This window comes from Rosa chinensis, chromosome 5, assembly GCF_002994745.2.
Source record: "Rosa chinensis cultivar Old Blush chromosome 5, RchiOBHm-V2, whole genome shotgun sequence".
Taxonomy (NCBI): Eukaryota; Viridiplantae; Streptophyta; class Magnoliopsida; order Rosales; family Rosaceae; genus Rosa; species Rosa chinensis.
In genome coordinates, this window is record NC_037092.1 from 34,097,331 (window position 1) to 34,112,398 (window position 15,068).

A 15,068-nucleotide genomic window follows, 5' to 3' on the forward strand; every position below is an offset into this window, starting at 1 on the left:
CTAAAGACCCATGATTCCATTCCCACTACTTAATACCTAATTTGAACCAACTCTCAATCTATGCCCAACAAATATTAAACGGTGTTATCCTTTTTATACGTCTAATTCGTAAATCAAATAATTTAAATTATCAGATAGTAAAGTAAATTAATATCGTGATTAAATAACACATTTCTTTATGTATGTCGCTATTTATACTTCATCATCTATTGACAACAAAATGTCAAATAAAAAAATGGAGAGTCTCACTAATAATTCTAAGAAAAATGAAAGATATTAATACTAGCCAAACAATCATCAGGTCTACAAATCCCAGTTACTTTTATTGTTATAATCAATTGCAATCTTGATAATTGTTCAATATATTATGTGCATCAATGTACATTAACTTCACAATTTATCATTGTATCGAGTTAATCCACAATTACATGCATTTTTTACTATTTGTAAATCGATATTGATGCATGCGGATTTGGAATCATCAATCATGTGTTAAGCATGGTTGTATTAAAAAGAAGTCTGGTGTGAAAGGGCTTTTGGGATGGGATCTTGGCATCTGGCACATTAAAGTAGGTGTGAACACATCAGCAATTGGAATCTTTCATTTTGTGCGAAGTAAGTGTATACCCATCAAAAACGAATCTTTCAATCTCTTGTTATCTCACGTGCACGCGCTTTTCTTCGATGCTTTGTTGAGTATCTTTTCTTTTTCTTTTTCTCTTTTTTTTGGTCGATCACTGATTCCAACTCATCTCAATTTCATCATCACCCAATTATGATCATCTTATCCATAACATGTGCTGTTTTACTTTATTACTTCCTAATCTAAGGAACTCAAATATGAATGCTACTTTTCCTTTTTGATGCCTTTTTCTTATTTTATCTTTTATATATGTCTATATTTTCAACATGAAAAACATGGATCGGACCAAAAATATATATACATATATATATATGGATTGCATGAATGTACGTTTTTTTAAATAATTTTTTTTATCTATACTATTTAAAAGAAGAGGTGTTATTAGCCAAAACTGATTTTTTTTTTTACTTTTATAATCCTTAAATATTAAAATATCATAAATTACATTTTAATATCAAGGACAAAAACGTAAAAGTAAAGTAAAATAATAAAAACATAAAATAAAATAAAAATAACAATTTCAAACTCTCTACTCTCACAATTGCTATTTTAACTTCCCACTACTCTCACACTCATCGGGTGTGTAGACATTTTCTAGTATTTATAAATATAACAAATATTTATACATATTTAAATTGAAACTTTTGTATAAGAAAATGAAACTCACACTTCTAAATTTGCAATTCACACTTTTTCTTATCTCTTTTAGAAAGAAAATAACACTCTAAAAAATTTATTTTACAAAAAGAAAAAATTTAAGATACTATAAAAAAACATAGAGTATGAATTTCACTCTCATTTATATATCTATAATTTAGAGAAGATATATATTGTTAATGAAAAAAAAAAAAACCAAAGATTTTATTTTTGGATGATACTTGGGTTGTACTCAATTCAAACACTACATACTATGCAATTATTGTTATTACAGGATTTCACTGTTTTAATCTAACAACAATAAAATGTCATTAGAGAAGTAGGACTATTATGGCCAAGGACCTTTGACAATCAAACTAGTGAGACATTAAGATTGTGAATTCGTAACAATTCTGACATTACTAATTAAATTGTCGATATCACTGAAATTGTTAAATCTCAATGAGAGTGACCTTATTTATGCATTTTCCCTCAGTGATTATGTCGTCTTATTTTTTTTTTTTTGAGATGAGATTATGTCGTCTTATTTAAATTAACTTGTCTTCTTTAATTAGAATTTCAAATTTTTAGATCGTTTAACATTTCTACTTGTACCAGTACTTGATCGATCAAGCTCAAGTTTAAGCTAGCTGACCTCAGTTATCTATGACGTCATTCGTGATGTGTCTTCTTTTCAAATTCGTTGAAAACCTATACATATAGTTAGCGACCCAGAGTTCAAAACTTCAAATTGAAGTTATTATCAACTTTTGTGTATGCATGGGTGCACTTTGATTGTGTGCGTGCGGTTGGTTGGTGGGCGGGTGGGTCTAAAGTGGCTTGCTCGACCTCTTTTAACCTTCGAGTTCAAATCCAACCGCCGCGCCACCCCTATCGATCGTGGTCTCCATGCTAGCAGCTAGCTTATTATTAGCTGCCTTGTTCCAAAAACCATAACAGATGATTCAGTCACGAAATAACGTACTCGATCACATCACATGATTCTTGCCCTAGGCTGCTTAATTGACATCATCGATCATGCTCAATCAACAACATCTGCTACTCTAAACATGGCAGCAGCTGGTTAAATGGTTGACAATTAGGGTTTTATATGCAGATGGTTTATGTAACTATGATTTACTTTAACATATTAAATAAGGGGTGAGTTAATTTAAGAGAGGTAGACCAACTCTACGCAGTTGTGGGAAATATTCTCCTATATGGATGTAGTTGTCTACAGGAGGAGATTAAGTCTACTACTACTGGTATTATTGTATTGATATATTGATCGACATACTTAATATGGTAATCTTTTGAAAGGGGAATGTGTTTAGCTACTTCTCTTCTAACGTCATTGTTTGAAATTAGCTAATGGATCTATATATCATTAATTTCTTATCAATATATCTGTTCTTGGCTATTGTGGAAAAATAGTTGTATGATCGAGATCATATATAGTTTGTAGCTTATCATGCAAAAGTGAAGCGATCTCGAACAAATTTATGTCATTTTTGCCGACGACCAAACGGTTTTCTTCTCTCTTCTGTCCATATCATCACGCATTACTAGGTTCAATTAGATTACACAGTAATTGCGCTCTGCAGCATCTTGGGATTTAGAAGAAGCTATAGCTAGCTAGTGAAATAGCTCGTTGTCATTGAATTGAGTTTAGGATGTTGCATTAGGAGGTTTGCGAATAAAACAGATGGAATATATTGTTGGTTAGGCAAATATAGTATCAAATATGCCAACTAGAAAGGTTGTGCGGCACATGGCTTTCCCTTAATCGTTGCCAACAATTCTAAACTATAACTTAAAACCACAATCGACAGAGATGTTAATTCTAATCAAATCAAAATGTATATTGTAGACTCTCTCTCCCTCTATATATATATATATATATATATATATATATATACACACACACACACACACACACACCGACCGCGAGGTGCATGATATTTATATTACAAAGGATTTCGGGCCTTTTTTTTTAAGTACAAATATCAATGCTGCTGACTCAAGTTGTTGGCTATAAGTAGCTGAAGAAAAGTTCAAAGAACTGTGATATGCATATGGTATGAAATCCGAAGTTTCTCCCACACACACACAAATGTATTGCATGGTGTGTGTGTGTGTCTATATATATATATATATATATATATATATATATTATATACTGGTATGAAGTCCATATTTGAAGATTATTAATATCAGAAAGTGATGCAGGGGAATTAACTCACAACCTCAAACCCCAACTTCCAATTATGTCACCACAACAAAACCAATATGATGAATAAAGAAAACGAGATAAAATCTAAACTCTGTTGTTTCTCAAACTAAGAATAGCCAAGAAAATTCCTAGGGAATCGCCGAGTTGATAGAGCTAGTTGAGAGAAAGTTCTTAATTTTATTGATATTCAGAAAAGAAAAAAAGAAAAAAAAAACGACTACTACAACCAAATTAGGGGCCTAAACCAACTAATAATTGATAAAATCCAAGTAGAGCTAGGAAAAGGGAAATAAATAAAGAAAATAATATAGATAACATGTGTGTATTGGACTACTGTGACCAGCAACTATCATGTTGCATCAGAAAGACTGTGTATAGAAGGAACAAGTGAATACTTATCTTCAATTTTCAATTAATTAATACGACGATTAAGGTTGATGATGATATTGGTACGAAAAACTTTCAATTAAGTTTCTTTCATGGTTTTCGTCTTTGCTATATAATCTAATAATTTGACACTTTCAGAGTTTGGTACATGTATATATATGTCATAGTTGAAGAACTGATCAACATCATCAAGTAGACACAGAAATGATATTGATAGCTTCCAGAAAAACACAAAAATCAAAGTGTTTTCTGTTTTATATGTCATGATGGTAGCGTATCAATCTATCATTTGACAGGAATCAGTCCCTAATTAGCGGAACATAAAATTAAATGACCCCCAGAATTTCACAAGATTAGGCGATTGGCTACATTTCTTAATTTCTAGCTACATATCTACAGTTGGGCTGAACTCTCATATCGTATCAAATGGACTACGAAAATTCTAGCTAGGGCTTGGGCTCTCAACTCTCGAATAGTCAAATTAATCATGTGAAATAGACCAAAAAGTAGTCCATTGACCCCCTTCCATGGAATGGGCAGCTACTCCGTGGAAAAGGAAATCTCATTGATAGGCCCTGCACTCTAAACCAAGCTGCGCATGAGGTTTTTAAAGTTGACATATCAACTATCAGACTCGGTTTGAGCAGTTAATTTGTGGAGTCTTATACTCTAAGGCATGAAATCAGCTGTCCCAGATAGAATAATGAGGACAGCTGATTTCATCCCATGTATCTTATTCCTCATCTAACTTTTCAATATCTTAGAAAAGAAAGAACGAGATACTGTTTGGTTTTTATCTCAAAATAAATATCTCAAAGATGTTAATAATGATATTGATTGATCTTACTTCTATATTAATTTTCCTCCAGGATCTGTTATTGTTTAATTTTGTCCTTCTTTTGTTTTTTCGTATGCTGGACAAATTGCAACATGAGAAGATGCTCTTGTCTAATCCTTTAATTAAAAATTCATTTCCATGAATTTGTATTGAATTACAGAATTTCAGCCATTTCGCTCGATCAATATTACTATGAGGGTTGGAATTATCTGATGGAACTGAGCAAGAATAAGGTTGAAGCATGAAGATAGCATCGTGGCTAGATATAAAGATGGCTTGAAGAAATTTTTTACATGTGATGTGATAGTCTGCTTAGAATCAATTCTATATAGAAAATGAACAAGAAGAAAGAAAAAAAGAAAAGAGAGAACATCATTGAAGAACAACCCAGGAATCCTTTTGTGGTGAGATTCTGGCATCAAATGTTTTCAACTTATTGAAGGGTCCAAAAACGAAGGGTCTACACATGCATAAGGACTCATTCATTTGTCTCCGAAAAAGGAACATATTTCATATCGGAATATATGGCATGTACGTTATTATTAACTACGTTACTCTTTGTAATCATCTATATCTATACGAGGAGAGCGTTTGTCGGGCAAAACAGAAAATTTTTACTAAAATATTCCTCAAATATTAAAAAACATTTGAATTGAAATATTTGAGAAAAACAAAATGGTCAATTCACAAATAAAAGAAAAACAAAAGAAATTTAACAAAAAAAAATCAAAAATCAAAAACAAAATATGTGCAGCAATTTTCTCCACATTATGTGTGGAATAATTTCCCACATAATTATCCACACCCATAGGGTGTGTTTGGAGTCTAGTATATATATATACACTCACACACTAGCATTTCTCTACACATAATCTGCATGTGCAGGGTATTATTTTTTTCTTTAGAAAATAAAAAAGAAAAGAGTTGGTTATTACAGAAAAAAGAAAATGGGAGAGAGAAAAGTGGGTTGTGGAATGTGGGTACTTTTAAAAAAAAAATTAATAAAAATACATTTGATAAATATCTTAATTATCCTTGTGATTTAATTAATTCTTAAAGTTTATTAATCTTTTAGAGTCAATTATGTCAAAATTTTAGATTTTGGCTAACAAACCCTCTTCTCTTAAGAATAGTGTGTGTGTGTGTGTGTGTGTGTGTACCAAGAGCATACGTGTATTCGGAATTTCAAAGCCAATCGTCCGTGGACTCAAAATTTGTGGCAATGTTTGAACGGAAAATTGACATGGCTAGTATTTTCTTTAGATAAAAATGCACCATCAGTGTCTCAACTCTTGTGCATCGAGTAATTTGATACCTAGACTGTCAATGCTATCAATGTAATACCTGAACATTTATAAGGCTATCAATGACATACTTTTGTTAAATTTCCATAACGGAGTCGTTAAAAAATGACGTGGCAACGTAGAGGAAAAAAAAAAAGGGGCAAATATGTCTTTTTGCCTAAATGGCAGACCTAATAAGTTTTTTCTTTTTATTTTTTATTTTTTTAATGACAAAAATATTAAAACCTAATAGCATAAAAAACATTACAGATCGGGTACGTTCTTTTTTAAAAATATAGATCCGGTAATCTTTAGTCGTCGAGGGTTGGAGATGGAGTAGGGAACTGGACCGGAGTTGCAGATCAAGCTTTCGCCGGCGAGGGAGGGCCTAGTGTTGATGATCGGCAACTGGTGACTGATTGGTGGAGGTGATTGGAGACGGTGTTCGGCAGCGGCTCTTGCGCCGGGCGCCTACTCTTGCTCTTCTTTTTCTGGCCTATTCGTTTTCTTCCTAAAACCTCTGCAAAACACCCATCGCCCTCTGCCTTCAACCTTCAGCTATAACCATCCTCTGTCTCATCACAGCCTCTCATCGTCTTCCTTTATGTTTTTTTCTTCCTCTATTTTTGTCTCATCACAGCCTTTCATCAGCTTCCTCTATTTTTTTCTTCTTCTATTTTACTTCTCTGCCGACTTTTCAATTTCGCCTATATATTTGATCTCCGGTGCTCTGCAACACATCGAGATCGCCGGAATGGTAGAATATGTGAACATGGGTTTTACCAGAAAGCATGGACTATTCTGGAGATCCCCTTCTTATGAAGATTGGACTATTCTGGCAATCGCACGGCCACTGATGGCCAGGGTGAAGCAGACGACGGGGAGGGTCGGCTGTGGCCAGGTCGAGGAGACGCGTGACGAGCTCACGCTCATCGGAAAAATGATCGAGTGGGATCCATGGGGTGTTCCTGAGGAGTTTTACAAAACGATGCAGGGTCTTAGATCAGACCAAACAAAGTTGGATGAGGCTAATGCCACCTCAATTGACTCTGAATCGAAGGCATAAGGGTCTACTGTTTCTGTTTTGAAGAACTATAGATTCCAAACTCCCCTGCTTATCTTTGATTACAATGGGTTTGTTTGTAGATTCAAATTATGGGAGAGAGAGGCTTGACGAAAAAAAAGATGCAATCTGCCGCTTCTTCCAATTTATGTCATTATTAATAATTCAAAATTTAATCCAACATTTTTCATAGTATGAAAATCTTTTTGGAGTAAGAAAGGAAATTCTAATTAGTTTTCTTTTAGTTGTTTGATTTCATAGATTTTGTTCAACTTTCCTTATCCAATCATGTTATTATCTGTTGTTTCAAACACTAGATAAGAATAGCAAATCCTAATCCTAATCCCAATCCAATTCAATCTGAAAAATTAGAAGATTGAATTCAAGTTATGTGAAAAAAAAAAAAAAAGTGCTAATCTGGGAGTCATTTTAGTCATTTTACCTTTTTTTTGAGCTCACATGCTTGTTACGTTACTTTTTTAACGTATCTGTTATAAAAATTTGACAGAAATATGTAATTGATAGCCTTATAAGTGTTCAGGTATTACATTGATAGCATTGTGAGTCTGGGTATCAAATTGGCCCGTGATAATTTTTCTCATTTCTTTACTAACCAATCTGGTAACTTCTTACTAATCTATGCAGTGGCGGATCTAGGATTCAAATTTGGGGTGGGCTACATATTCAAGTGTCTTCTTTTGGGCAAAGCCCAAATATTTTTCTGTACAACTATGCACAAATGTAAGAAATATCATTCTGTATTATCGTCGGGAGGCGAGAGTGTTTGGAAGAGAACAAGCAGTGGTTTACTGGCTATGATAACGAGAGTCAGAAACCTGAGTGAAGAAGAAAACGAGGACTTAAATCGCTGATTAGTGATGAAAATGACGGAGAGGAGACTGAAAACCTATTCCTAATTATTTTCGGGTGGGCTTTAACATCAAGGCGACAACATTTTGTTGACACTATATATAGAAATTTTTTTTTCTCCAAAATGTTCGATGATATATGCCCTGGTGTTGGTATAGTGTCCAATGCCATGGTGTATGGGATTAGATTCAGGTTTCTAGTGATCATGGTATTTTCTCTATTTGACATGGGTATTATGAGAGCATCAAGGGTGGAGAAGAAGCTGAAGAAGATGGAGCTAAGCTACGAACGGTACGGATCCATGGTGCATCACAAAAGTAAAAAAAGAGATAAAGGCTACGATAGCTAGGCTAGGGTTTTCATTTAATTAGTAGGTCGTTCTTTGGTTTTCCATTAAGTAACCGTATGCTCTTATCCCATACACCAGGGCATTGGACACTATACCAACAGCATCAAATTTAATTGCTGAACTTACATCTTGAGGGCAAGAATCAATCGAAATTAATTTTTGAATCCTTTGAGCGTCTTAAGTTTGCCTAAAAATTCACCACCAAATTAGTCTCTTGAAACACATGCACACTCGAAAGTTGTTCCCTCAAAAGTGAGCAAGGGATGTTTGATTTCTTTGGCAAGAGTTTCAACATTTAATTAGAGTCACCTAGCTTGTACAACCTCGCCTGGCTTGCCTGAGACCTTGAATAAAATCAAGAGCTTCAGCCTGAAAATCTAGTCTAACGAAAGAGCCTCCTGGAGGAGACAACTTCAAATTTTGAGATCATACTTCTTTTAATACTTGAGCTAGCTTCAGTCCACGGACACATTTTTACATCCAAATTTCTTGTTCCAATCAAATTCTTTTACTTTTGCATTTTCTTGCTCCAATAATGGAACTAATCATGGGGGACATCACTGAAGAACTGTTCTTCGAGAACCAGACTGTATCATTTTTTTTATGACAAAAATTAAATTGACTGATCGAATAATTCATTTTATCCACAAGTATGGAATTATATATATGGCTATCAGGCTATGATTCCAGAGTTTCGCAGTGCATTGTTTCTAGTCTGGAATTGTTTGATACAGCATATATTCATGACTTTGTCATCAAATAGTTCAATTTCAACATCATGAATTAAAATGGTTTTAAAATATTACTGTTCATGGCCAAAGCTATGAAAGCTCTAGGTATCTGAATTTAGCTTCCCACTGTCTCCAGCTAGAAAAGATCCAGATTGTAAATGTGAATATCAATAGTTAGTTGATGATTAATTCACATTCGACTACCACAATGTTGTCTTATTACTGATGTTGGCTGCCTACCTTCTTTTAGCTTCCTCTCATTTTTCATCCTACAAATGAGGTGCATTTCCAGTTTCGAATATTATGTCTATGAAGAACGACCCCCCAAACCCGTGTTGGAAATTTAGGTCGGTGGATGCTATTTTCATCACTGGATTCATCTCCTATAAAATCTCACAAACACAATAGATTAATAACAAATGATAACTGAAAATTCTTCTACCCACCCAAGCGGGGGTCACCCGATTGACGTGTTAGACATCTAGCCACTCTCATGCGACTAACTCATGTCAGCCGTCTATCAAGTCGTTAGTCTAATATGGCCGTCACCGTCAGAAATTAAACCACAATTGGGAAAAAAGAGTCTCAGGGCTAGTTTGGGATTGCTGTGACTTTTTAAAAAAAACTGCTACTGCTGTGTTGTGAGAATAATCAACTGTGAATTAAAATAGTTTCGTGTTTGGTAAATAATATTTTCAAAAGTGCTGTCAGTACGTAAAACAACTGCAAAGTGTGTTTTGATCCACAACAGCTTCTAAAAGCAACCTCTAGGCAGTTTCTAAAAGCAACCTCTAGGCAGTTTCTAAAAGCAACCTCTAGGCTGCTTTTAAAATCTGCTGTCAGTGACCTATAACTTCAATTAAAGCTGCTTTTATTTATTTACCAAACACAATGAAATTTAAAACTTTAAACAAAAGCTGATTTTTTTTTAAAAGCAAAGCAATCCCAAACGGGGCCTCAGTCATGGTCGTAACCGAGGGGAATTAAACACCATTGAAAACCAGATCCATGTTGATACCAATACTAGATTATGAAGTTGTTTTGGAGGAGGTCGGAGAATGTCAATCTGGCATCCTAGCTCAGGGGAAAACCAGTTTCACTAATAGTTCTATTTAAATATGAAGGAAACATTTGCGTATGTTTCTGGGTTGTTTATGTTTATGGGGATGATTGGAATTAAAGTAGCTGTGATACCCATTTATCAGTATGGATTGAATTTGAAACAATGCTGTCATCTATAAAAGCAATAATGATTCTGCTGCAGCTTTGATAAATGATACTGATTATTGGTTTATGTTGGTATGGTGGAAATCTGGTAGATTTTGACTATGACATTGGTAATGTTGTTTGACTTACAGGATTGATGACTTTACATCTCAAAGTTAGCAATATGTATCAAAATCAGTTTGCAGTGTGAAATTCTTATATTGAAGACCATCAAAAACCCAGATCTAGGAGAACGATCGACGGAGTAACTCGATCAGATCTCCACTTCAGATTACACGGTGCGGTAGCCGGAGGTGGAAGGGCAAAGATCTCAGGACTCATATACAGATTTGGAGGATTCTCCATATCCGACCTGGGTTCTAATTAGTTGCCGATTTTGAATCTCAAACGCATCATGCTCACTGGCAAAAATGAATCACTGCATTTGCACAGTTTTTGGTCTTCGTCTCGAAGACTAACAGCGCTTGTAATTCACGTGCTGTTACATGCGCTGTTAAAAGACTAAGGTGAGTGCCCACCTGGGTGGGCAGAAGAAGCTCTAATAAAACAATAACCATCATGTGGTTGTTATAATAGATTAAAATAAAGGATTATATGACTTATCTCTTGGATTTGTAGGTTTCCGAATGACGACACATCATTTGAAAAGAGTTTAAGGTTGAGGCGTGTAAACACTGCCCTTAAGAGTAGATTTCGCCTCAAAGAGACAATTTTTTTTATTGCAGCAAGTTTGTAACGCCCACTCTATAGGGTACAACAACCGTTAATCTTTATAAAAGTACAACTGTTAATTTTTTTAAGCGTACACTCATAAACTTAGACTACTGGGTTTAGGGTTTGAGAATTTCTTCTCGACTGGCGACGCTCAGGGCAGGTGCTGGTTCGCCTTGCTGCTTATGGGGCTGCTGCCGGATGGGTATTTGAATGCTATGTGCTCGGGGAGTTCTGGAGAGAGTTTTTGACTCGTGGTTTTGGCTGGATGGCTCGGCGGCAAGTTCTAGGTGTGATCTCTAGGTGTTTGGTGCTATGTGCAGAGACGGTGCACATCGGCGGTGGATTTTTCTAAACAAGCGGCGGCATGGGGAGGAAGATCTGGCTGGCGGTGCGTGGTGTCTACTTTTCTCCAGGTTCGGTATGCTTCGTGGGATGCTGGGTTCGGTGCCGGAGAGATTTGTTACGATGTGGAGATGGCGTGGCAGGGTGCGACGGACTGGCGGCATGGATCGGGGCGACGAGATCTAGCAGAGCTGCCCAAAATACTGTTCAAGGTGGAGACGGTGGCTGGGCTTGTCTCAGCCATTTCAGCTGGCCATGCATTGGGCCTTTCTTCTAGGGCTGCCCTTTGGGCTTAAGGCTTAGCTTGCTTTGAGTTTTGGGCCTGTATTTAGTTTATTTTTTCTATTAATTCCTTACTTTTTAGGATCCTACGCTCGTTAGTTCTTATTGAGCGCAGATAAGTATTAGTTACTTTACCTACTTGCCTATAAACTATGTATTGGCATAGTTATAGGCTCGCTTTAGATAAGTGAGCGATAAGTTCGAATATAGTTGGTTTGTCCTATGTATCACTGTGGTTTACCTCAAAGCCTTGTTCTGTCCATTGTGAGGCAGCGAGTGTGTATGTAATGGCCTTCTTGGCATGAGTTTTATCAATGGAATTACCATTCATTCAAAAAAAAAAAAAAAAAACCTTTGATCCTAAAATTACTTCGGTTATTTCCTTTGGCATGATAGCATAATTGAAAATATTTTATTTAGGACTCTAAGCAAAGCGGAGTTGGGAAAACTTATAGAGAAATACAATGAGCAAGGTATATGAACAGAGAATGTGTATTTGGGCAATGTTTATATAGGATTTTTTTTTTTGAAATTTATATAGGATTTCTTAAGACTCACTCATTTATATGTTAGACACTTAGACATTATATTTTTTTTGAGAAATATTGAATATTGAGTTGAATGGTATGGAACGGTTGAGTGTAATAGAACGTATCAAAATTTTATTCGAAATGAAACCTTACACTAATGTACAATTAATGATGAATATTTATAACAATATTGCAGTGATAGATTACATTGCTTATTCAACCGTTACAATAACGATTTGTATTTTGAAATAACTATCCAAATTCCAACAACACGAAGTCACGAACAACATTGCTCATACCTAAAAATAAAACTCCGCCTCCACGATCCATTACACCATTAACCCAACTTGTCGCGACCTCAACCGCACATACAACGTCAAAAGAACTAACATAGATAAAGAGAAGTATATGAACAAAAAAAAAAAGGAAAAAAAATACAAACAGTATCTCAACTATGGGCCACTAATAACTTTCGTACCGCAACTTCAAAAACTATCATTTTGGTACTTGGACTTTTCACCCCGACCCAAGATTCATACATGCCGTCCACATTGCCGTTAACGGTGTTAAATTTATAAGGGTAAATCTGTCATTTCACTGTTCATCTCTCTTACCATGGTATTGTTTTTTTTTTTCTTTTCCTGAGGAGAGGAAATTTTTTTTTAAAAAAAATGAACAGTACCATGGTAAGAGAGATAAACAGTGAAATGACAGATTTACCCTTGTAAAGTGGACAGCATGTATGAATGTTAGGTTGTGTTAGGGTACCATTGTGATAGTTTTTGAAGTTGAGGTACGAAAGTTATTAGTGGCCCGTAATTCAGGTACTGTTTGTAAGTTTTTCAAAAAAAAAAAAAAACAAAGAGAAGTATGCCAAAACCTACGCATGGAAGGAGGCGCCGACGTGAGAATCCGGTCATCACCGCCCTCACTTGCACCCAAGTAGAAACGAACCCCACCAGCATGGATCAAACGAGTTGAGATGCCGTCAAGAAACCGTAGGAGGGGCCACGAGAGAGAGAGGACATGTCTCCAACATAAACTAGGTAAAGAAATAGCCTTTTTTCATATCAAAGTCCCCGTCAAACAATTGTAGCAGGCAATTTGACATATAGCTAAACAGCAAACACCATGAGCATGCATGTTAGGTTAAACTTAAGCTTAATACTTTACGTGATTACATGTGTTTTGGCTCACAAACCGAGTTAGAACCTGGCCTTCCCTTTCCATGTGGGTTGCCTTCGTAGGCGAAACTGCATAGGATGCAAATTTGTCCACGTATGCCACGTGTGACCAGCTGCGAACGCCACGTGGTTAAGCCCTCGGATACCTTTCGCTTCTGTAATAAATAATGCAAATTGCAGAAGGACGAAAAACTAGCTGCAATTATTTGATTTATTTCAGATCTAACTAAAGCCACAAAATCTAACTCTGCTCTCTTTAGGTGCAGAGAGAGGAATCCTACGCTTATGAGAATACAATTTGTTATAAAAAAAAAATAAAAAAAATAAAACTATAGTTACGTTTGTTGAACTGATCAATAATAATAATTATAATTAATATTTATTTGAGTTTACATAGAGAATTTTCGGTTTACATAGAGAATTTTCGGTGTAATGAAAATTTGACAATGTTTTATCAGATTTTAGTGAGGCATACTTGCCACATGACAAGGCATCAGCTAATTATGATAGATTCTTTCGTAGTTTTTTTTTTCGCCATAGTAAAACAATCATGTAAGAAAAAATCATCATGTTGTTCATTTTATATATTCTCTGTCAATTTTTTTTCCTAGTCACATATCTAGATAATCAACTAGACAATCACTACAAACAATCTTAAATACTAAACTGTAACTTAAACCATCCTTCTAGTAATTACGAGTTGATAGTTGCTCCTCGTACCTGTATTAAAATTGCAAAAGATAAAAACAAAATTTTATCTCTTGAGTTTTGACATATGACAAAGTCACAAAGTAATAAATTGAGCTTCGAGTCATTGGCGTATTTTTCATTTGACACCTAGTAGTGTCAAATTACTTTGGTTACTTGAGCTTATGACTCTTTTCTGATATCCCCACACTACGGATTATTATGTGTAATTTTGACTCTCACTGCATTAATAGGTTGACACTCATGTTTTTAAAAAATGTAAAAAATGTTTAATTTTAGAGAAATTATCAAAATTACATAACCCATACAATTTATTGTCATTTAATAAAAAGAGATAGCGTATGATCTGAGCTGTTTCCCTCTTGACTTATGCAAAACCGAATTTTGTTCAAACAGGTAGGCAGTACAACTAGATTTTATGGATACACTGACCATTGCAAAATTGCAGTATGCTTTTCTCTTTCTTTTGGTCAATGAATTTAAGTTCGATAAAGGCTTCACCTATCAAAGACGAAACATGGTACACGAAATGGATCTAAAGACACTATCAACGTGATGAAGGGTTTCATTATCATTATCAACTCATTTGATGAAAATCTGTGGTAGTCTGGGCATGAATCTACAAACCTAAACTAAAAAAGGGGTTGCATTAAATGAAAGGGTCTAAATGAAAAGAAAGGTCACCCTATACTCGTGGACATCAACGAGTTCATTTTTTTTCCTTTCCAATTTTCGATAATCTCTAGAGTCACGTCAATTCTTCTAAAATGCGATAATGTTACAAACAACAACTCACTATTTAATTGTTTTCAAAGTAGTGATGACTTGAAATCGAGTAGAGCCCATATACTTCACGCCCCTTATGGCCCTATTTAATCATCAGCACCAGCAACCCAACCAGCGACGAAGACATCTTTAGTAACTTAAACCGAACTTGCTGCTTTGGTCACAGTCCATGCTGCTGAGTAGTAATTTAACCAACTTTTATAGAAACAAATGTAATTAATAGTTTCGCACTAAAATTTTTGCAGAAATCAATCGGAGATTA